The following is a 27,889-nucleotide window of genomic DNA, read 5'->3' as shown; positions in this document are numbered from 1 at the left end:
ATAGGTTTTGTGTTAGCATGAATTTTATGAAGGGTATGAATTCTGAAACTCAAATGTCTCATTATTTGCTGACTTCAATCTTTAATGATTTTCTAACAATTTGCTAAAAAAACACAATTTTATGAAAAATGTACAAAAATATGAGGCGAAATTCTGGCCATTCTGCAAAAATCTGTACAGTTGAGAAGTGTGGTTGCGGTACACAGTGCAGCTAAAGCAGAACTCTCCCTTCAGGTGAGTTAACGTCGATACCTCTAAGATATATTAGAAAGTGTTTGTTGCCACTGCAGTTTTCCTGAGTCTAATTTTTCATTTCATAGGTTCATAGGTGTGTACTAGACTAATGGCCCTGGAGCCTTTACAAGCCTAGCCCATTGTGCTGCCCAACATTAGTTTCCAGTTCCTCTATCAAATACAGCCACTGCAGTGATCCCCGGGGTGAACTTTCTATTTCCCATCCAGTCATCAAGATTTCTCTTGAAGAGGGCCAGTGAAGTGCTCTGCTTGACATGTATGGGAAGTCTAATACCATTTTAAAATCTCTTCTTGCCTTATTTTTTCTCCCTCTTCTTTTTTTGTAGTTCAGAGTTTGTGGAACATCTGGACACCTGATCAGAGTCATAGCTCTCCCTTCAGGTCAGCTTACAACAGTTTTTCCAAATAATTTTTATAAGCCACGTAATAGGATGACTACGTTTGTATCAGAGCTTTGCTGGTGCTATGCTTATATGTTGGCCTCCATCTTGCCTTCCCCAAGTTGCACCACTGTTTTACACACCTAACTTTTTAGCATTTGCATTCTTCTGTCACAAACTACCCTTGATACTCTCTACCAGTTGTCTGCAGCCCCTCTGATTCTAGCTCTGACATCCTCATTCAGACTTCCCTTCTCTTTAACTACCACTCCTAGATATGTGAAGCTGTTAACCTGCTCCACAATTTTCCCTCCTATCTCAATTTTCAGCTTCTTCTGACTTCACCAATTTGCTGCCATTACAACCTTCTTATCTCTACTCAGTTTCATCCTATGTATCTTCAGTTCTACATTCCATTCCCCTATCACTTGCTGAAGTTCTTATTCGGAATCTGTCTGTAATGCTACATCATCTGCATACAGCAACTTTGCTGATCTGTCCTCTTTGACCTGCTTGCTAATGTAGTCCATCCCCAGTAAAAACAGCAGTGGGTACAGAACTGAACCCTGATGTATAGCCATTTCCACTGGGAACCCTTCCATGAGCCTGAACACTGTTCATACGTGTATCATTAGGTCCCTGTACATGGTCTGCACTAATTCTACCAATGTTTCTAGGATGTTGGACCATCTCAGGAATGCCCAAATCAGCTTACTTAGGAACTTGTCTTATTCTTTCTCTAAGTCTAGGAATGCTCAGTTTGACTCTTTCCTCACCTCTAACTTCTTCTCAACTATCTGTCTCACTGCAAACATTGAATTAATTGTGCTGTTTCCTGTCCTGAATCTGAACTGCTCATCTCCCATCATACTTTCTACTACTTTGCATATTCGTTTATCAGTCACCCTCTCCAGAACTTTCAGGCAGTGTGACTGGACTTTGATACCGCTATGCTGCCCACACTTGTGAATGTCTCCTTTGCTCATGTACACTGGCACCAATATGCTTATTCATGCCTATCTCTCCAAACTGCTATGAGTACTTTCTGGATCTAGTTCTCCCCTAATTTACCCAACATCTTGATCATGTCTGCTGTGACCTCATCTGAACCTGATGATTTCCCTGACTTCACTTCCCTTCCCTTCTTCTAGGGTGGGCTCCTCCTCTTCTTCTTTAATCATAGGTTGTGTCTAGGGCAGTACAGCTTAAGTGGGGCTTTCTTAATTCAGAAGCTTCTAGAAGTACTCCATCTTCCTTTGATGACCTGTAAACTGGTAAGCAGGTTGTTGCTGGCATCTCTTATGAATGATATCTGATGACTATCTTCTTCATTTTTCTGTCTTTGCCTTTTAACCTGATAGAATTTCTTTGTGCCATCTACTGAGTCACTTTCCAGGAGCTGGCAGAGTGCCTCTGATGCCTTGTTCTTTGCTGCTGTAATTGCTCTTTTAGCCTTTTATTACCCGACCACTTTTACTTCTTAGCCTGGTCAATCTTTTCTCTCACTTTTTCCTGCAGTTCTCCTTTCTTTTGATAACTTTCTGGACTTCTGCATTCTACCGTCAGCTTTCCATATGTACCTTATTTCCATACCTGATCTGGATGTGTATCTTGTCTATAGTTCTCACACCTGCTATTCTGAGTTGTGCCATTTTTCAACTTCACCTATTTCATCTTCTTCCTGAGGTGCTAGAGCATTGACTACTTCCTTGAATTCTTCTCTCCAGTCAACTTCCAGGTCTTCCCCCTAGTCTCTGTTGAGCAAAGTTTGCAAAGGAACAAAGGTGTTGGAAGAAAGTAACTAGGGAAGGAACCTTAACTGAGAGGGATGAGGCCAAGCAGAAGTTTGGATTGCATGTTAGAGACTGCCTTCCATACCAGGGATTGATAACAGAATCAAAGAGTAAGGGACAGCGGAGTCCAAAGTGAAAGACCAACTATGGTAGAGGTTTTTAGTTGAGTTTAGAAAAGAAGCAGCTGCTAAAAAGGTATAATTAACATGGTATATAAAATATTATATGATAACTACAACAATCAATCAGAGGTGGTTAGAAACATTTGGAAAGAGAGTGTGGAAAGTCAAGAACAAAAGAAAAGCATCTGTATAGCTCCCAAGTATGCAGCAAAGTCCAAAAGGTTTAGGATTTTTGCTTTGAAATGTTTGCATAGAGGTTTTATACACCAAGTAGACTTCATGGAGTTTTTTCCCCCACTGGTAGATGACAAATGTTGGAAATCTGATGGAAAACAAGACAGACAGGTGTTATGAAACATGTTCTAACAATGTGATGAATTGGAAGATTTTAAAACTTTCCTACAGAATGTTTTGTCATAAATGTTGAGGGAACAAACTGTTGTAACTAATGAAGTTGAGACATAGGTTCTGAATTGCCTAGACATAGTAAAGCCTTAATGCATTTAATGCTATATGCTGACAAAAAAACAGTTTCTAGAAAACAGAAATCAAAATCTAAACTAATTGTAATTACAGTACTAAATATTGTAAAGGAGATAAAATAACTGGAGATGGAATCCATAGAAAAAGGTAAGAGCAAATTATATAGCAATATATGGAATCTGGGAACAATAGATGCAGAATAATGTTCAGTAAAGGGGATGAGGTTTAAGGGAAGGAAGGATTTGAACAATTTATGTAATGTTGGCTTGAATGATTATTAAAAATGAAACGTATCGAGCATGAAAAATGTTGCTATGGCTTATTTTCTTTTACATTAATGTATGTGCATGTGTCACTGTTTTATTTATTTTTTATTTAATTTATTTATTTATTTATTTACATTTGTTGACCGGGAGTGTCTGACTGGACGTAGGTCCATTTTCAGCAGAGGCCTGGGGAGAAAAGATCCACAGTTAAAATATACAGACTGTAGTTACATTGGATTTACATAGCGATTAACAATTTGAATAACATAGCAATTAATTACATAGTTACAGATAAAGAACATAGTACATCAGTAGACAACTAGAATCTTTATCTGCGAAGTAAATAATAGACATTAACAATTGTTACAATAAGAAGTTCCTGCTGTATAATAAGTAGCAGGCTTATGAGCATCCGAGCTTGCTATAATGAAAGTAGTTAGTGGGTTGGAAAGAAAGGTAGTGGTTGGATGGGGTGGGTGATATTAGAGTGGGAGTTGCAAGGGCATAGCCAGCATGTTTTTAGGTACGCTTTTAGTAAAGTTTTGAAGTGGGTGCATGATGGTACAGAGGTAATTGTGGGTGGGAGGGAGTTCCATAATTTGGCTATGGCACAAGAGAATAGTGCTTCACCAGCAACGTTATTGGCTTTAGTGATCTGCAAGTGATTTTTGTTGCTGGATCTTAGTGGTCTGGTGGTGTGATAGGGTTGGAGTAGATTCTAGATGGATGGAACATTTAGTGGATGGTTTACTAGTTTGTGGGCGAGTCAGAGTTGATATCATTGAAGGAGGTGAGGGTATTCAAGCTAGCCCAGTTCAGCAAGTGAGAGACAGTGGTGACTATGGTAGGATGCCCCTGTAACGAATTTGGTGATTTTGTTGTAGCAGGTCTCTAGCTTGTTTAGATCGGATTGCCTTAGGTTGGAATATATTGGAGAGGCATAAAGTAGGGTGGAGATAAGGAGGGAATTTGCTACTGAAATCTTTGCTGTTTTGGTGAGAAGATGCTTATTTCTGTATAACGCTCCTAGTTTTTTGTGGACATTTTTATGGTCATGGATATGTGAATGTCAAATTTTAGTTTATTGTCTATTTCCACGCCTAGCAATTTAATGTGTTCTGTTGGGTGTATAGTGGTGTTGTCTTTTGCTGTGATGTTAAAGTGAGAGTTGTTTTGAGTATGTTTGGTGGGTTGGAAGATGAGTAGTTTAGTTTTGTTTGAGTTGAGTATTAATTGGGCATCGGATAACCAAGTTTCAACAGAGGAAAAGGCTTCCTGTGTGACTTTTTGCAGTTTGGGTAGGGACTGGGCTGAGCAGATGATGGTTGAGTCATTTGCGTATTGTATGAGTGGGCCATGTTTGGTGGCAGAGGCTAGATTATTGGTGAAAATAGAGAAGAGTAGGGGTCCAAGGATAGATCCTTGGGGAACCCCTATAGAGACAGGTAGTTGGAGAGATATGTCATTCTGCCATACAATGGATTGTTGGCAGTCAGACGGGTAACTCTGAAACCAGTTGGTGACTGATTAAGAAAAGGATAGATTATTGGGGACAGAGATGAGTTGTTTGTGTGGGACCATGTCAAATGCTTTAGACAGGTCTAGGAAAGTAGCAGAGGAGAGATAGCCATTGTTTTTATGCTGAAGGATAGTGTTGGTAAAGGAGAGTAAGGCAGTGGTGGTGCTATGGTTTGGTCGGAAACTATGTTGAGTATTGGAAAGGAGGTTGTTAGTAAGGAGGTAGTCTGAGACCTGAGAGTGAATGCATCTCTCTAGTATTTTGGAGAGTGGAGAGAGAATAGCTATGGGGCGGTAATTGGTTAGTTCTGTGGAGGGGCCGCCTTTGTTGAGGGGAATTATATGTGATACTTTCCATAGTGTGGGAATGTAACTTTCTGACAGAGATCGGTTAATCAAGATGGATACTGGGTAGGCCAGAGCATCAGCTGCGATTTGTAGGTATTCACTTGGGAGGGTGTCTGCTGCTTATTTGGTGGGCTTAAGCTTATTTATGAGTTTTTTTATGTTGCAGGTAGGTACAGGAGAAAAAGAGAAGGCAGTGGGGAGATTACTAGTTGAAGGTGTGGGTTGGAGGGGAGGGGGTTGTGTTGTTTAGCTAGTGATAGTATAGTTTTAGTTCTGATTTAATAAAAATATTTATAAACATGCAAAAAAGTTATCTCCTCTGAATTGTCCCTTGTAAAGAAAAGAGAGATAAGGGTGGAACGACTGGTTTAGTAATAGTTTCAATAATACTTTCAAGACAAAATGTGCTTCATCCTAGCAGACACCTCCTCCTTGTGAAAGATCAAATGAGGATCCCTGCCGAAAAAAGGCTTGAAATTCAGTGAATCTGTGAGCAGAGAAAATGGCCACTAAGAACAGTGTCTTCACACAGATACATTTCGGCACCAATAAACTAGGCAGCTCAGAAGATGTATGTCAGTCATAAAATTCAAATCTCCAAGAGGAAAAGGGTTCTTCAAATATAGAAAAAAATGTCCAGCCATCAAATGGTAAAATCGCTGAATGGTATTATATGGAAAATGTCATACATGGAAACTGCTCAGCCACCCACTCCGCCCGATATATATATATATATATATATATATATATATATATATATATATATATATATATATACCAACTCTGACATCGTACTGCAGTGGAAAAAGGGCAAATTTCCTGATCCCTACCATAATGCAATCTTACATGAATGGCTCAATGAACAGCATGTTCAATGAGACATGCTGTTCGATGCTTTTTCTGTTCGATGGCTGAACTCAGACCCAACAAAAATACAGAACCCCTTCAAGGAACTGCATAGTCAACTGGTACTGGAACAGTTTTGCCCTCCACAAGGCTGTAATGTAGACAAATACCTCAAAGTTGCATTATAGCCATTGAATAACTGAGATTAAAGTTGAGCATATGCCAAAGATTAGCCAGTACTACATACAAAGTAATCAAATGGAGAAGTATAGCAGATATCTTTGTTCTGAAGGAGGCCTCCTCCATTTAGCAGAATATGTTTGACTATCAAAGTTTTTTTTTTTTTTTTCACAGCTTCTATCAGTTTTAAACTCCCTAGTGGAAGAACAAACAAGAGCATTATACCCCAAGGAGAAAGGAGGCCCTGAGGTGGAACTGGTTATCACCTCTACATGAAGGTGAATTATTTGACCTATGCCACAGGGTGAGTTGAATTTTTGGTCCTTCTCTGAATTTTGCTAAGAAGGAATGTATCAGAGGAAATATAGAAAAGCATGCTAGAATCTTCCCTGTCAACGAATGCAAAATGTACCTACCATTAACTACCCTCTTGTTCTGTTGGACTCAGTGAAGCAGAAAGAGGGCCACATTTCCAGTGTAGTGAATAACTTAATCATTGAGTTGCCCCATTCCTGGAAAATGTAAACTTGAAGGGTATCACTTAACTTCAGCCCATGAAAACTGGAACAATGAGCACCATGTTCAATCATAGCCTCACATCAGGTTTTATGCCTACTGAATGGCGCACAGCAACAGTCATATCACTTCACAAAGGGGGAGCCACCACAGACCCCAGGAACTATCGTCCTATAAGCCTTACAAGCCTGGTCTGCAAGGCCATGGACTGTATCATCATGGAACTCATAAACAAAGACATTGGAAATCTCCAAACTCTGGACCCCACCCAGTTCGGGTTTGTGAAAGGCAGATCATGCTTCCTGAACCTGATCAACTTCTTTGAAACAGTCACCAAAGCCGTAAACGAGGGTAAGGCAGTTCACACAGAATATCTGGACCTCGCTAAGGCTTTCGACACCATCCCTCATTCTGGAATTATAGATAAACTCACTAAACTGGGTGTAAATCCATACGTCACAAGATGGGTCGCCAACTGGCTCACTGACAGAACCCACACTGTAAAAGTTGCAGACTCCAAATCTGATTTCAAACCAGTGACAAGTGGAGTACCACGGGGTTCAGTCCTGGGTCCTCGCCTGTTTGGTATCTACTTCTCTGAAGTACGGGCTAACACAGAGGGCCTCTGGCTGGAGAAGTTTGCAGATGACTGCAAATTAGGTGCTATAGTTGAGTCCCCAAATGACGTGGACATCCTACAAAAAGGCCTCACTGAGACAGATGCCTGGTGTCAGAGCCATGGCCTCAAGCTCAATGCCAAAAAGTGCATTGTCATTCCCTTTGGAAAAAAACTCTGTACCCATGAACTACCACATAAGCGGCAGTTCACTTAAGGCCAAAGGTGTGATAACAGACCTTGGGACTCAGGTAGGCAGTAGTCTTTCCTTTGATAGTCACATCACCACAGTGGTCAGGAAATCCTTCTAAGTGGCACACCTCATCACGAAGGGGTTCTCATCCAGGAAAAGAGAGGTCATTGTTCCCCTCTACTCAGCACTCATTAGACCCATTATTGAGTACAATGCCCCATTTGCAATGTACCTCACAAGTCTTCTGCAACAGCTGGAAAGACCACAGAAGTACCTCACAAAGAGGATTATGCGACTCATACAGATGCCCTACTCTGACCTTCTCAAAAAACTCCAGCTTTACTCCATAGCATATCGCCTACTCTGAGGTGATCTCTGCCTAACATACAAAGCTATGTCAAACCCAGAGCTGTTGAACATGCTACACCTAAAGAAATCCCAATCCCTCAGAGATACACGCTCTAGGGACCTAAACCTTGTCACCAGAATAAACAGAACATGCTGAAGGGATAGATTCCTGTCCCAGAGACTTCCCATACTCTGGAAACAGCTACCTATGTCAAGCAAAGTTCCTCATTAGCACTCTTCAAGAAAAATCTTGATGAGTGGATGGGAAATAGGAAATTCACCCCGAGGGATCACTTCTGTGGCTCTGCTCGACAGGGGCACATGAAAATAACTTCTTGGGTGGCAAAAGCCAGGGAACCTTGTTGGCTAGGCTTACATAGGCCCTTGTGCCGATAGACTAGTACCTACCTATGAACTTATGAGTAAGGGAGTCTTCCAGTGCACTTACTTCCCTGGACAATGAACAGATGTAGGTAGATGCTTTAGTCTGTACCTCACTTTCAGACCTCATCTCCTTTCTGCATGGAGCTAAGAAGCATACTGTTCTAATACTTCATTCATCACATCACTGCCTCATTATCTAACAGGAGCAAAAGGAATTATGGGGTACTTTATTTTGCCATAGGACAGAGGTGAGACATACCACTCAGTCTGAACTGATTCACCCGAAGCCACTTCTATGTGTCCCATTTTCTCTGCACAAATAAGGAGAACAAATAGGCATCTCAGCCTATCAGTGAAGCAGCTACTGACAAGGGCCATGACTGGTGAGTAAAAGTGACTCTACATCCATTTTGGTGGGCAGAGTCCACCAACTGCAAAGCCAAGTAACAAAGGGATGATACTAGCAGAAGGTCTGAAAGGGTGTGTTGGCCATGGACATGGTTACACTATTCAGTGACGCAACCTTAGCCATAAGTGTGTGAATATGACTGAAGAAAGTGGTAGGTATTAGGCATAGGAGTTGTAGAACTGCCCATGTTCCACCCACATCTGAGTATCTGAGTTCTAGCCCAGGTTACCAAGGCCAGAGCCTCACTCACCTGCTCTACAGGCTGGGATAATCAAAACTGAATATTATGAAACTCCACTCCAGTGAAGTAATACTCTCTAGTGTCACAACACAGGACTTCTCCCTTTTTATGGTGACACTTAGGATCTTTTACCATGGAAGGATCAAAGCAAAAGTTGCTGCCAGGAAGTTACTTGGAAAGGCCACCAGCTGCCAGTTATCCAAGTCTTTATGGTGATAGAAGAGCTAATTTATGAATGAAGGCATTGTAATTAAAGATAATCTATCCACACATATCTCAGCACAGGACTCATTTCACATGTGAGCTTTCAACTCAAAGCCATTTCTTGCTGAAATTAAAGATAGCAAAAGAAATACTTTCCAAGCAAAAAATGTTAAGGACTATATAAATGATGGTTAAAGCTCAAGCTTATTAAGGGCTTTCAGCACAAAATTTATACTACATTGTGGTACAAGATTTGTTCAAAGGTCTCAAATGCTGAAATCTTGAGATGAAAAATTTAAGAGTAGGCCTAGCTGGTAGAGGAGGATCCCATGACAGACAGGTTGAGAAGGCTGTTGAATGTGAATGAACCTGTACAGAAATAACCACATGTTTAGAAAGAAAAGTAGCAAGGTATTGTGCAACTCACTGAAGACCTGTGGAAAGGAAGTCACACTAATAATTAAAATATACAATTTCAGAAAGTCTGAATTTGCAGATGAAGGCTTTCTGATGTGTTGTAAAACATAAATAACTTTCTGTGAATGCAGAAATCTTGAGATGAACAACTTAAAGAGTAGGCCTAGCTGCTAAAAGAGGAGCCCACAACAGACAGGCTGATAAGGTTGTTGAATGTGAATGAACCTGTACAGAAATAGTAACCACATGTTTAGAAAGCAAAGTTACTGTAGGACTCACTGCAAACCTGTGGAAAGGGAATCACACTAATAATTAAAATGCACAGTTTCAGGAAGTCTGAATTTTTAGAGGAATGCTTTCTAGTCTGTTGTCAAACCTAAACAATTTGCTGTGAAAAACATCCATCAGAGGAATCAAAATACCAGTTTGCATGTGCAAGGATACAGAAATAGAATGTTTGAGTGCCATAATCTGGATTGCCACTGAATTATACGATCTAGGATGAAAGGTAGTAGAAAAGGTCTTATAGGTTGATCTTGCAGAACAGAAAAAAATGATGTTGAGGCCACAAACTGTTAGAAGGAGATACATTTAATCTGCTTTTCTTTTATGAGAACCTCCACATTAGAAGGAAAGGAAAAGAAAGAAGACATACATCAGACCAGTCCTCAAAACCTGGACAATGCATTACCCTGCTCCACTTGTACAGAGGGGTAAAACCCTATGACCCAGGAAAACTGAGTTTATATACTGGTTTAAGTGCCTGAAAGAGCGGCCATGGGGAGAAGGATAGAGTGATATGGCTTTACTGGCTCACCTATCTTCAAGGGGTGGGAGTGAGACATGTCCAGATGCTCATTCTCACAGTAGAAGCCAGAAAAATGTCCAGAAATATATTCCCACTGTAGAATGCATGAGTGAGGTATGACCAGGGAGAATCAAACAGATACAAGTGTCCCCATATGAACTGCAGAAAGAGTTAATTCTGGTTCTGGGTGTATTGCATGTGCTGAGAAGAATACTCTTGACAAACATCAAAGCCTGAAGCATTCCTAATTTCTTATGTTATAATCATACCTTGACTCAGGAATGGGGTTCATTGCTGTCATAGTATTAGAAATCCAAAACATTTAGAGACATTAAAAAAATCCTCTTTTGAAGCCAGAAACACAGCAGGAGCACTTGCTTCAAGAGGGCAGGGCAGTCTTCATGGATTATGAAACCCATGAAAGCAAGTAACATGCTCTCAGTGATGCCTATTGCACACCAAACCCTGGCGCAGTCATGGGCAACCACAAATAGGTTAGGGTGCCACAGGCTCAAAAAATGGCATTGGATGGGTGATAACTCAGCTCTCTATTGTTCATCTCTTGCCTCCTGGACGAACGAATAGGCTGTATAGACAGTGAAGAGAGGAAAGCTCAATGGTCACTGGTTACTGAGGCAGAGAAAAAGAACATATCCCCCAATAAAGACAGGCAATACATCCAAAAACTTGATATAAAGTCTTTCCATCTGTGTATTACCTGAGAAGGTATACAATTTACTGGTGGGGCATGCCCCAAATGGCACACCATCTGTTTGAATGCTCTCAAACAGAATTGCCAATGGTACTCCAATTAAGACTCTGAAAGAGTTTGCTAATACAGCAAGCTAAATCTTCACTGAAACAGCTACAGTCCACATGTGACTGGTTATCCTGCAAAGCTGATATGATCCGGTACCTTTGTGTTTGTTTAAATACCACATAACTGATGGCTTTTGTCTTTGTCTGTCTTTTTTTTTATTTGTTTATTTATCTGTCAATCAGTCTATTTTTATTTATTCATTCTTTAATTAATGGGTTAGTCACACTAGGCTAGTAGCCTATTTTCAAGGGTGAGACCCGAGGTGGTATTTATACTACTAGGGGAAATTTGGCCAGGGCATAGGGAAACTTCCCCTACTCTTTGGGGTTGCTATACAGCATGGAACAGCTCCTACAACAGCAAGGAGCAGCCCTAAGGGAAGCAGCAGCATGGTGGAGGACAGAAAAGCAATGGAGAGTTTGGAGGTGGAAATGAGAATTTGGAGAAAAAGTTGTTCAATATGGAATAGCAGAATCTAAACAAAGATTCCTGTGTGTTGGATGTTACAGTTGAGCAGTATTTAGCTGTTTCAATGGAGAAGGAAGCAAGTCTGTCAGAGTGGTGCAGATAAAAAAAAAAACTGTTGTTAGGAGGTCTTCTAGATGATGTTCTGTTAAACATAATCAAACAGGATGAACCAGGTAACAGTTCTGCTCTTTCTTGGAGTGAAATGGCAGCTATTTTTTCAGAAGTGCTGAGGATGGTAATGTGGAGAAGAAATCAGGTGATGCGGGCAGCAGAGAATGCAGTAGTTAAAACTTATGCAGCACTGACAGAAAGAAAAAGAGGAAAGCAGTAACAAACGGAAATGTCTGATTTTGTGACAGCAAATAATGCAGTAATTAAAACATATACAGCTGTGCCAGAAGGCAAAAATGAACAGCAGCAACAAACTGTTTTTAAAAAGAAGAGAAGACCAAAAAAGAAATTATACTGTAATAGTCAGATATGTATGGGACAATTTAGTAACTGTTCTAGGTTTTAAAGCTCAAGAAATTCAGTCTTTTATACTTAATGGGACACACAGTAAAGCTGTGTAAGTTGAACTTACCACAACAGCAGATGTTTGAATGATCACAACTGTAGCAACATTAACTACATGGGTTATATCCTGCCAAGGATATAATGACAGCCCAGCTTCCAAAGCTTCAGGGTACTTTCCAAGAGCCTAAGCTGTCAAACAGCTCAAGCTGAGCTGACTTAAAGAGAAGTTTGAGCATAAAGCCCTTTAGAACTTCACTGCTGTCAAAGAGTGCTCTCCTCTGAGGCTTTTGTGGATTGATGGACAGGCTGGTGCTTTCCTTTGCTGGGCAGATAAGTTCCCTTGGGTGAAAAACTTCCATTTTCTTAAATTTATTGATTGAACACAGAAAAAAATATTCAACTGGGCAAAGATTAAAAAGAAGAAAACGTCAATTTAAAAAAAATTCCTCTAAACTTAAAAAGAAGGAAAAGCAACAATTTTAGAGTACTTTCAGTAAATGTGAACAGCATTATTAACACAGTAAGAAAGATAGGGATACTGGAATGGTGTGCTAAATGCGATGTGGTTGTAACTCTGTTAGAAGATGTGGGAATCCTGACAAGTGAAGAAAGATTGCAAACAGAAAAACTGCGAGGTGGAAATATAATATGGAACTTAGGAAGTGAAAGTTGTTCTGAAGTGGATGCGTTGTGTGCAAAACACTGAAAATACTTCAGAATACTAGATGTAACATTTTTAAGGATGGGAAAGTTAATTGTTGCGGATGGGAGATGGAGAGAACCTGTTTATATAATTATAGCATTGTATGCATATATAACTAGCAAAGAAAGAAATCATCTGTTTCATCAAATATTAAACTATGTGGTGATGAACATGAAAATTATAATTGCAGAGGCCTTTAATTGTGATTTAAAGGGAAGATGTAAAAAGTAAGGGAAAGATGTAAAACAATACAGGAAATGATAAAATGTGGTAAACTAGTTGTGTGGAACAAACATCATTGGACTTATAGAATGTGTGCACTTAGATCTGAAATTAATTATTTTGTATTATCAGAACGTTTCGGGGTAGCAGATGTTAATGGAGTTGTGATGGGTTTTTCAGACCATTTAGCAATATTGATGGAGGTGATGGAACAAAGGGAATATATTAAAATAGGAAAGAGAATAAAAAGAATATACAGGATGAATCTGGAGAATGTGACGTATTGCAGTTATGGAAGGATCATATCATCATGAGGGACTTTTATAAAAACTTTTCTGAACAGTAGACTGAATTTAAAGAGAAGTATAAAAAGTGTTTTTTTTTCCAACGGCAGGATGATGTAAGAAAGAGAAAATGAAATATGGGAAATTTATAGAAATTTATTAGAGAATTTAGCAAATAATGCAAGAGAGCATTATGGTATAGAAAAATAAATATATAAAGTAAATCAAGAAAAAAATAAGACATTACTGTTTAGGTAGAGATATTATTTACAAGGGTGAAGGGATGATGTATTTCCATATTTCAGTAAAATAGTAAAGGAGAATATTAATATAAAACAGGAAAATAAAACGTAAAAGGAGAGGAAAAATAACACAAGAACAAATTATAAGTATTGCAGTACAGCATGTGGAAAATTTGCACAAGAAAAAGAATGGAAAATAAGAGAATGGACAGCTAAAACAACTTTCCAGAATGAGTTAAGTTGTGAGGTGAATTGGATAAAGTACTTAAGAAAGTATATGTTGATTCAGTATCAGGCCCAGATAGTATAGGGTATGGATTGTATAAGAAATTAATGGATTGGCAAAGAGAGTATTTTGTAAATGTATTGAATGAATGGCTGAAGGAATAGTTTGTATATAAAAGGTTATGTAGTGGGATATTAAAATTTATATGGAATAAAGATCAGAAGAATGAAATAAATTGGAGATCCATCACACTAAATAACACAGATGCCAAAATGTTATGAGAATAACACAGAGGAGAATGAAAGGAAGGACGAGGAATATTATGAAAGAAAGTATATATGATACAAAAAGGATGGGATGCCAATAATTGTTACTCGTGAGAGAAATTGTGGATGATAATTTAAGTAACAGGGGAGATGTGAAGCTTATGGTAGGTGATATTAGCATGTCATTTAATACAGTAAGACACAATGCTTTCTGGGATGCTCTGGAAAGTATGGAATAGGTAATATAATTAGGAGAGTGTATATATCAGCATATCAAAATAATAGAGTGAAAGTGTTAGTGAATGGGTGGCTAAGTAAAGAAATATGTATGAAGTGCATTATAACAGAAAGATGTCCCATGACTGGAATATTGTTTGCATTGCTAATTTATGGTATAGTGAGTGAAGTAGCTTAAAAAAAGAAAAATGCTATGTGTGCAAAAGGAGGCGGTAATTCAAGTAGTTTTGACACACACACACACACACACACACACACACACACACACACATATATATATATATATATATATATATATATATATATATATATATATATATAATATATCTGTAGTTTCTAAGAACAAAACATGGATGAGGGAAGTGTTGGTTTGTCTGAATGGATGTTTAAGGAAATGGGAATGACCTTGAATAAAGATAAAAGTAAGGGTCTGGGTAATGTGGTGAAAACTGGGGTATATGTATTTTTCAATAAATGAAGTGTCTTTCCTAAGAATAAAATTTGGAAAAATTATGTAGTTATGATGCAATGTGATGGTTTGATAAAAGAAATGAAAAGAAATATGTATTCTGTGGAGGAAGTAGAAAGTAACTGTCAGAAATTTTTTTATCTGATGAATTTGGTATTAATGGAAAAATATGGCATATGTCAAATGTTTATATGATCCCAGTAAAATATGACAAGGAAACTGTGCAACTGATGTTTTGCTTCCTATGGGGGTTGAATAATAAAGCCAGTGAAAAGTGGGGTGTTGTATATGACCGAAGATGAAAGGGGATTGGGGTTACAAAATCCAGTTGTTTGTAATGCTTCTCTAAACTGTAAAGAAAGAGAATGAGAATTTAATAGACAGAATGTTTAAATATAAGTACAATAAATTCTGGGACAATTTGAGAATATGAAGTAGAGAAAAAGAATATGTAAATGAAAAAAATAAAACTTATCACTATATTATTATGTAAATCCATGGGAAAATTTACCAGAAGTTGTTTTTAAAGCAAGTAAAGTAAGAAGAATGGTGTACCAAGATAGCAGAAGGTCAAGATTTACTATGGAGTCTGGTAATAACCAGTAAAGGGGAATATGCCATATAAAAAGAAAGCTGAAATAGTGTGTTTATTCTGTGGAAGGAAGCAACAACAGAGCACATTTTTTGAAATGTAAAAGAGTTATGAAACTCTGGAAAAAGTAGTGTGTGGCTTGTGGCTAGGTAGGTATCCCATGGTGCACCAGTATAATCCCCAGATCTTGTTTGCTGCTGACTAGAAGAAATAATAACAACATACAGAAAGAAGCCAATACTAAAAGGTCTCCATAAATAATTAAATTAATATTGTTCTGTCTCCAGGTACTTCCAGGATGGGGGCAGGAGGGCGGGTTCGTAAGAATGAAGGGCGAGATGGACTACAAACATGGAATGTTATGGTGAGTACATAACTTCTTTATGTTCTGTAGTCCTATCTCACCTTCATTCTTTACATATGGGACAGCATCCCTAGCGCCTTGTTCTTGGGTGGCTCAAGGAAAAATACTCCTGAATACCGTGGAACCAAAAGATGCTCTGCTCCTGGAGGTTAAATCCAATTTGTAATGAGTAATAAAAGTGTGAGGGGTAGCCCACGTAGTTGCTGCACAAATATTATCAAGTGGGACCCTGGCTTGAAAGGCTGCAGAGATAGACTGAGATCTGGTAGAATGAGCCTTGATTTTAAAGGGTAAATGTTTACCCACAGAATTGTAAACATAAGCTATACAGCTAGAAATCCAGTTAGAGAGAGAGTCACTTTGGAAACTGGTAAGCCCAACCTGGATTCGGAAAAGGAAATTAATAATTGATCTGATTTTCTGATGTCTTTAGTCCGTTGCAAATAAAAACGTAATTGTCTGTGGACATCCAGCTGGTGAAACCTGTACACAGCTGCGTTGGAATGATTTGGAAAGAAAACCGGAAGTTCTATGGACTGATTCAAAGTGGCATGGAAGCAGACCTTGGGGACAAATGAGGGATTAGTACGAAGGGACACCCTGTCTTTGTGAAAAATCAGATAAGGTGGTTTAACAGATAATGCTTGCAATTCTGATACCTGCCTGGCAGGCATAGCCACCAAAAACAACGTCTTCCAAGACAAAAATTTCAAAGAGGATGAATGAGAAGGCTCAAAAGGCGGAGATGTTAATTTAGATAAAACAAAATTTAAATCCCATGAGGCCACAAGTTCTTAAACAGGTGGTCTTAACAAAGTGGCACCTTTAAGGAAGGTTTTACACAGTTTATGAGACATCAAGTTAGAATCCGGGAAACCTAGATGAAAATTTGAAATCACTGCCAACTGAACTCTGATAGTGGCAGTCTCATATAGTTGGTGAAAAAGTTCAGAAAGAAATTCCAAAACCACCAGAATGGAGGCAGTGTAGGGGTCAACATCCATTTTCTCTGCTCAAAGAGAGAATCTTTTCTATTTACTGGAATATAGTCTCCTAGTGGAAGGTTTATGAGAAGACATAAGGATATGAGTCATGGAAGGTGAGAAGTCATGAAGCCTGACTAGGGATGGAACTGGAGCAGCCATGCTGTCAAACTGAGAGCATGTAAGGAGGGGTGAAGCGAACCTGACATGTGAGCCAACAGGTCTGGAACTGGGTCCAGAATCCAAGGATCATCCAGGAGAAGAGGCCCAAGGAAGGGGAACCAAACCTGATGAAGCCAGTAAGGAGCAATGAGGATCAGTTTGCATCCCAGCCATTTCGCTTTCTGAATAACCTTGGGAATGAGAGGAAAGGGAGGAAAAGCATACAGGACCCAGGGGCCAATCGTGAACAAGTGCGTCTCTGTGTGACTCCCCCGGAGGGGAGATGAGGGAAAAGTAGCTGCTGCATTTGGCATTGATTGGGCTGGCAAAGAGATTGCAGCAAGGCTGTCCCCACCTGTGGAAAATCTGTTCCGCTGTTTCCTGTTTCAGAGACCACTCGTGAGGCATCAGGATCGCCTGGCTGAGCTTGCTGGCTATCAGGTTAGTCGTCCCTGGAATGTGCGTTGCCACTAGAAAATGCTGAGAAGATATCGCCGATTTCCAAACTCGCATGGCCTCTCGACAGAGTGGATAAGATCTGGTTCCGTCCTGTTTGTTGATATACCATACAACCGACATGTCTGACTGTATTGCAATAGTCCCCAGAGGAAGAAGGTTGTGAAGTGCTTACAACATCAGGAGCACCGCCCTCATCTCTAGAACGCTGATATGCAGGTGAGCCTCGTCATCTTGCCATGTGCCTTGGACAGTCCTGCCTAGATTATGCCCCCCCACCCTATCTGTGAGGCATCCGTGGTCACAGTGGCAATGGGTTGGCGAGGAACAAATGAAGTTCCCCTGGTCAGTTGACTGGTTAATGTCCACCAAAGGAGGTCCTTCTTGCAAGATTCTGTCAGCAGCACATGATGGGATAATGGAAGGTGCTGAAAGGACCATTGGGACGACAGAAGCCACTGAAGAATTCTCATGTGTAACCTGGCTAGTGGCACTAATAGTATGGTGGAAGCCATGGTCCCAAGGAGCTGCAGAATAATCTTGGCTTTGACCCTTCATAAGGGGAGAAGATGCTGAATTTGAAGAACAAGGTTCTGTGCCCTATCGGCAGGAAGACGAGCCACCATGTTTATGGTGTCTATCTCTGCGCCTATAAAAATCATAGATTGAGAGGGCAATAAGGCAGATTTTCCCCAATTTATAGATTCCCAGCTGGGCAGAAAACTGAATAGTAGCATCCCTGCTCTGAAGGAGTAGATGCCTGGTGAGGGCAGTCAGGAGCCAGTCATCCAAATATGGAAACAACTGGAATCCTTGATGTTTCAGGTGAGCTGTCACTACTGCCATACATTTGGTGAACACCCTGGGGGCTGTGGTGAGACCAAAGGGCACAGCACAGAACTGGTAGTGACTGGCTCCTAGCCAGAAGCATAGATGACTCCTTGACACCCTGTCCATTTTTATGTGGTAGTAGGCGTACTAGAGATCTATTGAGCACATCCAATTGTCTTTCCCTAACAATGGGAGTATAGACTGCAGTGTTACCATCCAGAACTTGTCCTTCTTTACTGATTCGTTCAATCTGCTGAGGTCCAGAATGGGCCTCCAGTCCCCTGTATGTTTTGGCACTAAAAAGAATCTGGAGTAAGTTCCGGATCCTATTTGGTCTGCTGGGACGGTTTGGATGACTCTTTTTGACAGCAACTTGTTGACCTCCAAAGTTGCCTGATCCCTGTGACTAGGTGGAACATCTGGGATCTTCTTGGGAACAAAAGGTGGAAGAGAAAAGGCTATGACATAACCTCTGTTAATAATTCTTTGTACCCACTTGCCTTGAGTGATACTTAGCCAGGCTTCTGGATACAAAGAAATGCGACCCCCGACCAGCCACAGAGAAGCACAGTCAGGCCCCACATCAGGAGCGCTTGTAAGGCCAGCCCCGAAGGGAATTGTGACCTGCCTGGTTTTGCGGATCGCCCCTGCCTCTAGGAAGACATCTACCATTTCTTCCTCCTCTGCCTCTGAAGGAGGAGTCACCCTGTGCCTCCTGGAAATACCTCTGGGACTTCTTGAACCACATCTTACCGCCCCTCTGACCCTTAGGGTATGGTCTAGAGGGAACAGTAAAATGTACTCCCATGGCAGAGAGTGTTTTTCCTTCTTGCTTGCACAGGGTGAGAGTGTCCTTTACCTTGGATCCAAAGAATGAGGAGCTGTTGAAGGGTGCATTGGTAAAGGTCGACAAACAGTTCCACAAAGTTACACTAACGCATCCAGGAATGACGCCTCAGGGAAATTCCTGAACCTGCTGCTCTACTCGCTCCATCAGCTGCATACAAAATAAGCCACATGGAAGAGTTAACGATAGAGTTCAAGGTGGACAACTGGGCAGAAACCTTGTCAGGGACTCCCTCAGTACATGTACCTTGTAAAGAGTCTCCTAACTCTTTAAGGAGATCTCTCTGAAGCATTGTAAAGTGAATAAGGTAATTCAGCGATCTAAGGGTAAATGCCGCTGAAGAAAAGATACACTTCCCATATCTGTCCATTGTTCAAGACTCCTTATTCGGGGGATGAACAGAAGAAGAAGTCTCAGCTAGCTCCTTCTTAGTGGCTGCTGCCACCACCATGGCATCTACAGGCACACCTTTAGATAAAAAGTCATTTCTTGGAGGGGAAGAAAGAAACTTGTTTGGTCTCCTGGGGACTGGCTCCATGGTATCAGGAGTATCCCACACCTTTCGACTAACTAAATCCATCAGTTCGTCGAAGGGTGGAGACACCCAAGAGGCAGAAGGTTGAGACCCGAAAGCCTTCAGGTACACTGACTTCTCATCAGAAGGGGTGACAGTGGGCCATCCGCACCTCTGTTTTAGCATCTCCAGAATGTCTATGAAGGAGACATCATCAGAAGGTCAGTGTCAGATCTCAAAGATTCATTCTGGGAGTGGACATGCTTCCTCTTACAAGTCCTCTTCCATAGTGGCTCCTCAGAAGGACATTCCGGGGAGGTCTCAGAAGAGTGGGGGCCACCAGCCGGTGGCTCCTGAGGCTGGGGGTCTCTGCTGCCACTGGAGGGAGTAGGAGCTGAGACAGAAGTAAGTGCTATGGGGGAAGAGTGCCGGTACCTCTGGTAGGAGCTGACAAGCGGGACAGCAGACTCATCATCTCGAATGCCGACCTCTCCGGCTCCGAGGACCTTCCCGGCTCCGAGGAGACCGAGGATGCCGTTGGCGCCAGAGCCATCGGCTCCGAGATAGACATAGGGTCTGGACTCACCCTAGCCGATGCACCAAGAGGAAGACTCAGAAATGAAGAAGTTCGTTTCAAAGCATCCCTGTCGGGGCCTACCGGAGAGCTTCGGCCCCTGGACACTACAGATGGCACTGAAAGTGTCAGAGCAGAACTCTGTTCCAAAACAGCCACAAGGGAAGCTGGAGCCGAAGGTTCCACTGGTGGTACCAAGCACTCTGGCTCCGAAAGACCAGCATGGCTCGGAGGAGGAATGAACACAGAGGGATGAACGGGCTCAAGTGGCTCCAGAGCCGACTGGGTCGGAGCCAACAACAATTTAGGGAAAGCAGACGACCTCAAAAGTCTCAGTACTACCCTCTCCACATCTTCTTCTGACAAACTCCTGGAAGACCTGAATGACATAGTAGGAGATCTAGATCTCGGAGGTACAGGAGACTTCAATAACAAGGAGGCCAGTAGAGGGTCCATAGACCAGCTCTGAGAAACAGTCTCAATAGTCTCAGCGGTTGGCTCCAAAATACTTGGAACCGACCATGCAATAACAATACCGCTCTTAGTCGGCTCCAAGGTCTGTGGAGCCGATGAGACAGTTTTTGAAACTTTAAGAGGTGGCTCCGAGACACCAGCCGGTGCCGGGGAGGGCCTCTTAGAATATTTTGACTTTCCCTTGGTAGATTTAGAGGATGATGAGGAACTAGACAAATCTTCCTCGAAGGAAGGTTTAAGAAGACCTTTTAGGATGAACTTGTTCTTCCTTTCCTGCAACACCCTAGGACTAAATGCATGACAAAATAAACAGGTCTCCTGTAAATGGATGGCCCCTAAACAGTAAACGCAGTTACCGTGACCATCCGTTATAGACATTTTTTGAAAGCACTTAATACATTTCTTAAAGCCGGGTGGCTTTAATCTTTACTCTCTTTAGACATTCTGCGGTATAAGACATATGCTCACAGAGAAAGGGAAGAAGGAGGACTAGGTCCTCTAATTTAAACGGGCCTAGGCCTGCAGGAAGGAAAGACACCACAAGGACTAGATCCTCTAAGTTAAATGGGCCTAGCCTGGGTAAGAAAGAGATAGGGTCTTCTAACTGAAACAGACCCAAAAGTTAGAGAAAGTTAGAAAGTATCACACACTCAACAGAAACACAGTAATGAGCAGGAATTCACAAATTCAGGCTTATGTCAAGCACAAACAGAACGGAGTTCTATTAAGAATATTAGCAATCCAACGATGCTAACAACAAGCTAATTAATTAGGCTACATAACAAGCGAGAAACCGCCAAAAACTATCAACACACACAGAATAAAAGGCGCCTACGCTAATCCAATCTAGAAAAACCAGTACACAGGATACCAACTAAGTAAGAAAAGGTCAAAGGCCAAAAATTGCACCAAATGGCGCAAGTAAAAGCTAACAACTCTAATAACAACTACAATAACAACTACGCTAACTGATTACTATAAGCAGTAACAGTTTTAACTATATTAAACTATTTTAAACTAAACAGCCAAGAAATTTTAGTAAAAGTGGAAATAAATGCAATCACTTAGCCAGAGCCAAAGAGAAGCACAACCGAACTCATTGACGTGGCAAATGAGATCCAGGGATTTTACTGGTGCACCATGGGATACCTACCTAGCCACGAGCCAACCAGAAGTCTTCCAGTTTGTAAATAGGCCGAGTCGGAGCTGAGGATCAGCTCCGATCCCATATGTAAAGAATGAAGGTGAGATAGGACTACAGAACATTATATGATTGCATCTCTTTAGCTCTGAGCATGATGTCTAAAGTATAAAAAGACAAAGAGAGAAGCTTTGGGAAGTCAAAAAACCTGACCAAAACAAAGAAAAATGGAACTCTGATACTAACCAGGGACAGGAGCTGATTTCTGAACAATATGACCACATGGTATCAGAGACTGAGATAGCTACCATAGCAGAGAAACTGGATGAGTTGTACAAGGAATTTATTTACGTGATACCCTGATGGACTACATGAGGAAGAATGACAAAGCAACAGAAGACATTGAATCAGCTCTGTCACCACATTCAGATGACATAGAGACCCTAAAGAAGAAAAACAGTGAAGCATCATCCAGACTAAAAGCACTTGAAGTGGCCACGGAAGAATTGGTGGAAAAACTTTATCAAATGGAAGACCAAGAGCACAGTGACCATCTTAGATTTATCAACATCCTAGAAGCTGCTAAGGACATTAATTGTGGAAACTTTTTAATGGAGCAAAATTTCTAATGAAAGGATAAATTAACCAGACAAGACAGATCTTAACTGACACAGGGTATTTACCTTAAATGAGGGAGCCAGGTACTTTCCATGCCCAATGGTATTGAAAATTCAAACATACTTCCTAAAAGAGAAATTTCTGAACTTTCTCTGGAAAAAAAGATAACGTTTTAATGATAAGAAGCCAGAGAATTTTCATTGACCATGACTTCTTCTTAAGAACAAGATTGAGAAAAAAAGCACGATTTCTCATTTTAAAATGTGCAGACAGCTTGGACTTTGTTTTAAAATGCTCTGTACAGCTTTACTAAAGATTTTTTTCTTGCATGGCACTAAATCATTTTTGGATCCAAGGAGGTTGGCATGACTGGATTGGTCCAGAAATCGAATGAGGAAGATTTACAACCATTAGGAGCTAAGGTTACTGAAACAGAAAACCACAGAGCACAGATGGGCTGTCAAAACATTTCGGGTGTTTCAGCAGAAAATGACAGAAAAACAGAAGAAAGTAGAAAGACACACCAAAAGAATGTCAAAGACTTACCTTTTGGCGCAATAGTACCTTTTGGGAAACTGGCCACCCAGGGAAACTACTTTATTGATTAAACATCCCTAAATGTAGACACAGTAGTCGTGGATGTGGGGACTCATGTAGATAGAAACCTGGCTTTCAACCATCATGTATCTAAGGTTATAATATGTTACTCAACTTCTATGCAAGAGCATGGCATCGGGATCCGGGGATGTCACTGAATCACTGTAGTCAGCCATCATCAGAGCCATCACTGAGTATAATGCCCTGTTCTGAATGCATCTGAGCAGGCACATGCAACAGCTGGAATGTGGGTATAAACACAATGTCCTATGCAGCTCTCCTCAAAGCTGTATCTCTATACTCTTTTTCCTACAGACTACTGGGAGATGATTTATGCCTGGCATACAAGGCATCCTTGGATTCCTCTCTGATGGGTGTTTTGCTTATCTACAAAATGAACAGAACCAAAACTAATAATTCTAAAGATTTAAACTTTGTCTGTGACTTAAATAGGACATGTTGGAGGGACAAGTATGTATCACAGATAATCCCCATTCTTTGGAATAGGCTTCTCATCTGTGTGAAGCAGAGCCTTCCTTAACCCTTCCAGGAGTCAATAATTCATGACAAAAATAGTATATATAACACACATAAGACACAATTAAACAATCAAAGAATTAAACTATTTAAAGCAGAAAAATCACTATTATGTCTCAAGTTAAAATGCAAGGCAACAGGATTTACAAGGTTATTGTTCTTAATATCCCTAACATGCTCTTGGAGCCTCAATTTAAAAATTATTTTTGTTTCCTCTATATAAAACAGGCCACAAGGACATGAAAGGGCATACACCACTGCTTTAGTGGTGCACATATACAAAGATGTGGGACAGAATCTTATTTTATTAATACTGTCAAAAGACCTAGCTATATTAACACATACTGAACATTTTCCACAAGGGAAAGTTCCACATCTATTAGGATGTATAATCATCTTCTCACTAGGGGTCATAAATGTATTGTGTTCTAACATGTCTTTAATATTCCTACTTCTCTTGTAGGAAATAAGCAGAACCCTATATAGGTTCTTTACACCGTCCCTATTATCAATAAGGAAAGGCCAATAATATCTAACAATATCTACTATTTCCTGACTCAAGACATTAAACGTAGTTACAAAATATACCCTTCTATTACCATATTGTGCATTTCTATTTATATTCCCACTACTTTTCTCTACAGAAAGTCTGGTGTTTTTATTAATATTAACTATCCCAGAATAGTAATCTAGTAATTTTTTTTAAAGATTCCATGATTAACATTTCCTCATACCCCCTTTGTCTAAAGACAGTACAAGTATTCAACATTTCCTTCTCCAATATGTTAACATCACTACATAGCCTACTAACTCTAAGTAATTCATTATAAGGTAGAGCCTGTAGTATATGGGGAGGGTGACAACTATTACTATCTAGGATGCATATTTCACTAGTAGATTTCCTATGAATACTGGTGAATATAGCATTACCCACTACCTCCAGTTTAACATCTAAATAGGTAACTGGTTTACCCATTTGTAACCCATCAAATTCCAACTTAAACCGATTATCATTTAAACTATTAACAAAACAAGAGGCTACATTATAGCCCCCCCTTACATAAAAAAATCAAATCATCTATATATCTACAATATAGAACTACAAAATCCTTAAAAATCTAAGTTTATAAAGGAATTCATCTCAATAAAGGAATCCAATTTTATAACATATTTGAGAAGGTAGGAGTGTAAAAATACTGCAATATTATGTAAAAAGTAATTCTGTGCTACCACTATAGGCCGACTGGGGGGGAGGGGGACACAGGCTTTTATGAATTTTAGGCAAGCAATAATACTTAGCCAAAGAACTACCTTCCATATCGAATTTAAACTTAATATTCTTCTTAGTGAAACCCCTAACCGGGAAAAGCCGAAAAGACACAACAACATTCTTCTTAGTAAAATAACCTAACCTGAAGCGTTTGTTTATTAATTCTTTAAAATTTAAAACAGCAAGGTGGAAATCACTTTCTATCACTACCTTATAAACCTTCACATCAGATAAATGACCCATACACATTTTTAAATATTGTTTATAATGTAATATAACAATTTTTTGGCCCTCATCTGATGGTTTTATCACAATATCCTGTCTACTACTCAACTTCAACAATACCTGCCATTCATCTTTACTGAATTTATACTCTATATTTTTCTTCATAGACAAAAACACTTTAATTTTATTTTCCATTGCAAAATTGATCATTTTCAAAAAGTGCTATATTACTTCATTAGAAAAAGAAGGAACAAAAGTACTCCTGTATAAAACATTCACCCTGTACAAAAAATTAATAAACTTGAACAGAACAGTCGAGTCTATGGTTCTGGTGTGGCTTTTAAAAAATTAGCCAATCAGGACCAACCAGGAAGCTATAAAAACACTTCCGGTAAACCTAAGAAATGGCTCAATGTCTCTTTTGCTTCGTCTGAAGATGCGGGTAACTTCGGCTGACTTGGATGTTGAGAACAGTGAATATCCTCCTTTACCACCACCGAAACAGCCCTCTTACTGGAAAACTAATTTTAATGGGCAAAGTAAACAACAAGGCCAACAAACTAATGGACATAAATGCCGTTTCAAAGGAAATAGAGAAGGACAGCAATATCAGCAACAGAGTAAGAGGAATAAATATTAATTTTAACAAAATTTGTGATGCTATTAGACAAATGGGTGTATGTGATAATAATAGTTTTCTTTTGAATTTGTCTGGTATTGATTTAAGTGACACTGAAGTCTTTCTATTACAATGTGGACTTAAGTTTGTACCCACCTCTCTCCCTAGAAAACATTTTTTAAAGGTGGAATTCTTTAAACTTATTAGGAAACTGCATTTAATAGATCATTATGAGTGCAATGCAAATTATAGTTGTGACAACTTTTCTGATATACCTACAAGTGAAGAAGATGAACAAGATATTTTTTCTCCTGTGATTCTTCTTTCAATTCTTTTGAACATGTTAATGCTTATTGTTTATTGGATACAGGGGATGTTTTATATAGGAGTACTTTTGTTTCTTCTTTTTCTAATGAAGTAATATAACACTTTTCGAAAATGATCAGTTTTACAATGGAAAATAAAATTAAATAGTTTTTGTCTATGAAGAAAAATATAGAGTATAAAATGAGTAAAGACGAATGGCAGATATTGTTGAAATTGAGTAGTAGACAGGATATTGTGATAAAACCGTCAGATAAGGGCCAAAAAATTGTTATATTACATTATAAACAATATTCAAAAAGGTGTATGGATCATTTATCTCATGTAAATGTTTATAAGGTAGTGAAAGAAAGTGATTTCCACCTTGCTGTTTTAAATTTTAAAGAATTAATAAACAAAGGCTTTAAGTTAGGTTATTTTACTAAGAAGGATGTTAAGTTTAAATTCAATATGGAAGGTAGTTCTTTGGCTAAGTTTTATTGCTTGCCTAAAATTCATAAAAGCCTGAGCCCCCCACCCCCCGTTCAGCCTATAGTGGCAGCACAGAATTACTTTTTACATAATATTGGGGTATTTTTAACTCCTACCTTCTGAAATATGCTATAAAATTGGATTCCTATATAAAGGATACTTTCCACTGTTTGGAAAAACTGAAAGAAATTGAATGTGAGGAGGGTTATTATTGGATAGTGTTAGACGTAAAGAGTCTATATACAAGCATAACTCATGTTAGGTGTGGAAGCCCTTAAATTCTTTTTAGGTGACAGTCCTGTTAGTAATTATGTTAAAGAGTTAGTTTATTTTTGTTTGACTACTATTTTTTTTTTAATTTAATCAATGTATCTATCAGCAGTGGCAGGGGACTGCCATGGGGATGTCCTTTGTGCCAATATACGCCAATTTAGTGATGGATCTTTTTGAGATTGAATTCCTTTATAAACTTAGTTTTTTTAAGGATTTTGTAGTTCTATATTGCAGATATATAGATGATTTGATTTTTTTTTATGTAAGGGGGGGGCTTTAATGTACCTCTTATTTTGTTAATAGTTTAAATGATAATCGGTTTATGTTGGAATTTGATGGCTTACAAATGGGTAATTCAGTTACCTATTCAGATGTTAAACTGGAGGTACTGGGTGATGCTATAATCACTAGTATTCATAGGAAATCTACTAGTGAAATGTGTATCCTAGATAGTAATAGCTGTCACCCTCCCCATATACTACAGGCTCTACCTTATAATGAATTACTTAGAGTTAGTAGGCTATGTAGTGATGTTAATGTATTGGAGAAAGGAATTTTGAATAGTTGTACTGACTTTAGACAAATGGTATTATAAAATGTTAATCATGGAATTTTTAAAAAAATTACTAGATTACTATTCTGGGATAGTTTTCTCAAATAACTTTTTATTTTATTTCACAAATAACAAAACATTACAAAAAATCTGTGATTGGGTAACAAAGCATTGCATGCAAGGGTGAACCTGAAAACAAAAAATAAACTACCTAAACCTATAAGCTAACTAATTTATATAAAAAATTTACAAGCAAAGGTGCTACCAGACAAATAAAATACATTAAAAAGGAAAATTCAAAGTTATGAGGGATATCAGTGGATCTCCGAGTATGACAGGGAGGTGGGACCTCTATAATAATCAAGATGATAAGCTACGAGATAGATTAATCACAAAGAATTTGGTCAAGTAAGCATTTCCAGAATTCTTTAAAGTAGACTTTTTTCTTAGGCCCATTTATGATAAGCTTTTGAGCAGAAATATATTTCAATGCCATCTCCTTAAATCCCTTCCAGCAAAGTTTAGTGCAATCCATCCAGTTTTTAGTGATGTATAATTTGATAAGAGAGCAGAGTGTGATTAGTACATGATGTTCTAACTTGGGTAGTTTAGTAATGGGGATATGGAAAATGGCTGTTTCCCAGGAAAGGGTAGATTTGTAGTATCCCATTTTCTCGAGGTGTA

Source organism: Protopterus annectens, chromosome 1.part0, assembly GCF_019279795.1.
Source record: "Protopterus annectens isolate FY-2018-M chromosome 1.part0, PAN1.0, whole genome shotgun sequence".
Lineage (NCBI taxonomy): Eukaryota > Metazoa > Chordata > Ceratodontiformes > Protopteridae > Protopterus > Protopterus annectens.
This window is presented reverse-complemented; position numbering follows the sequence as displayed.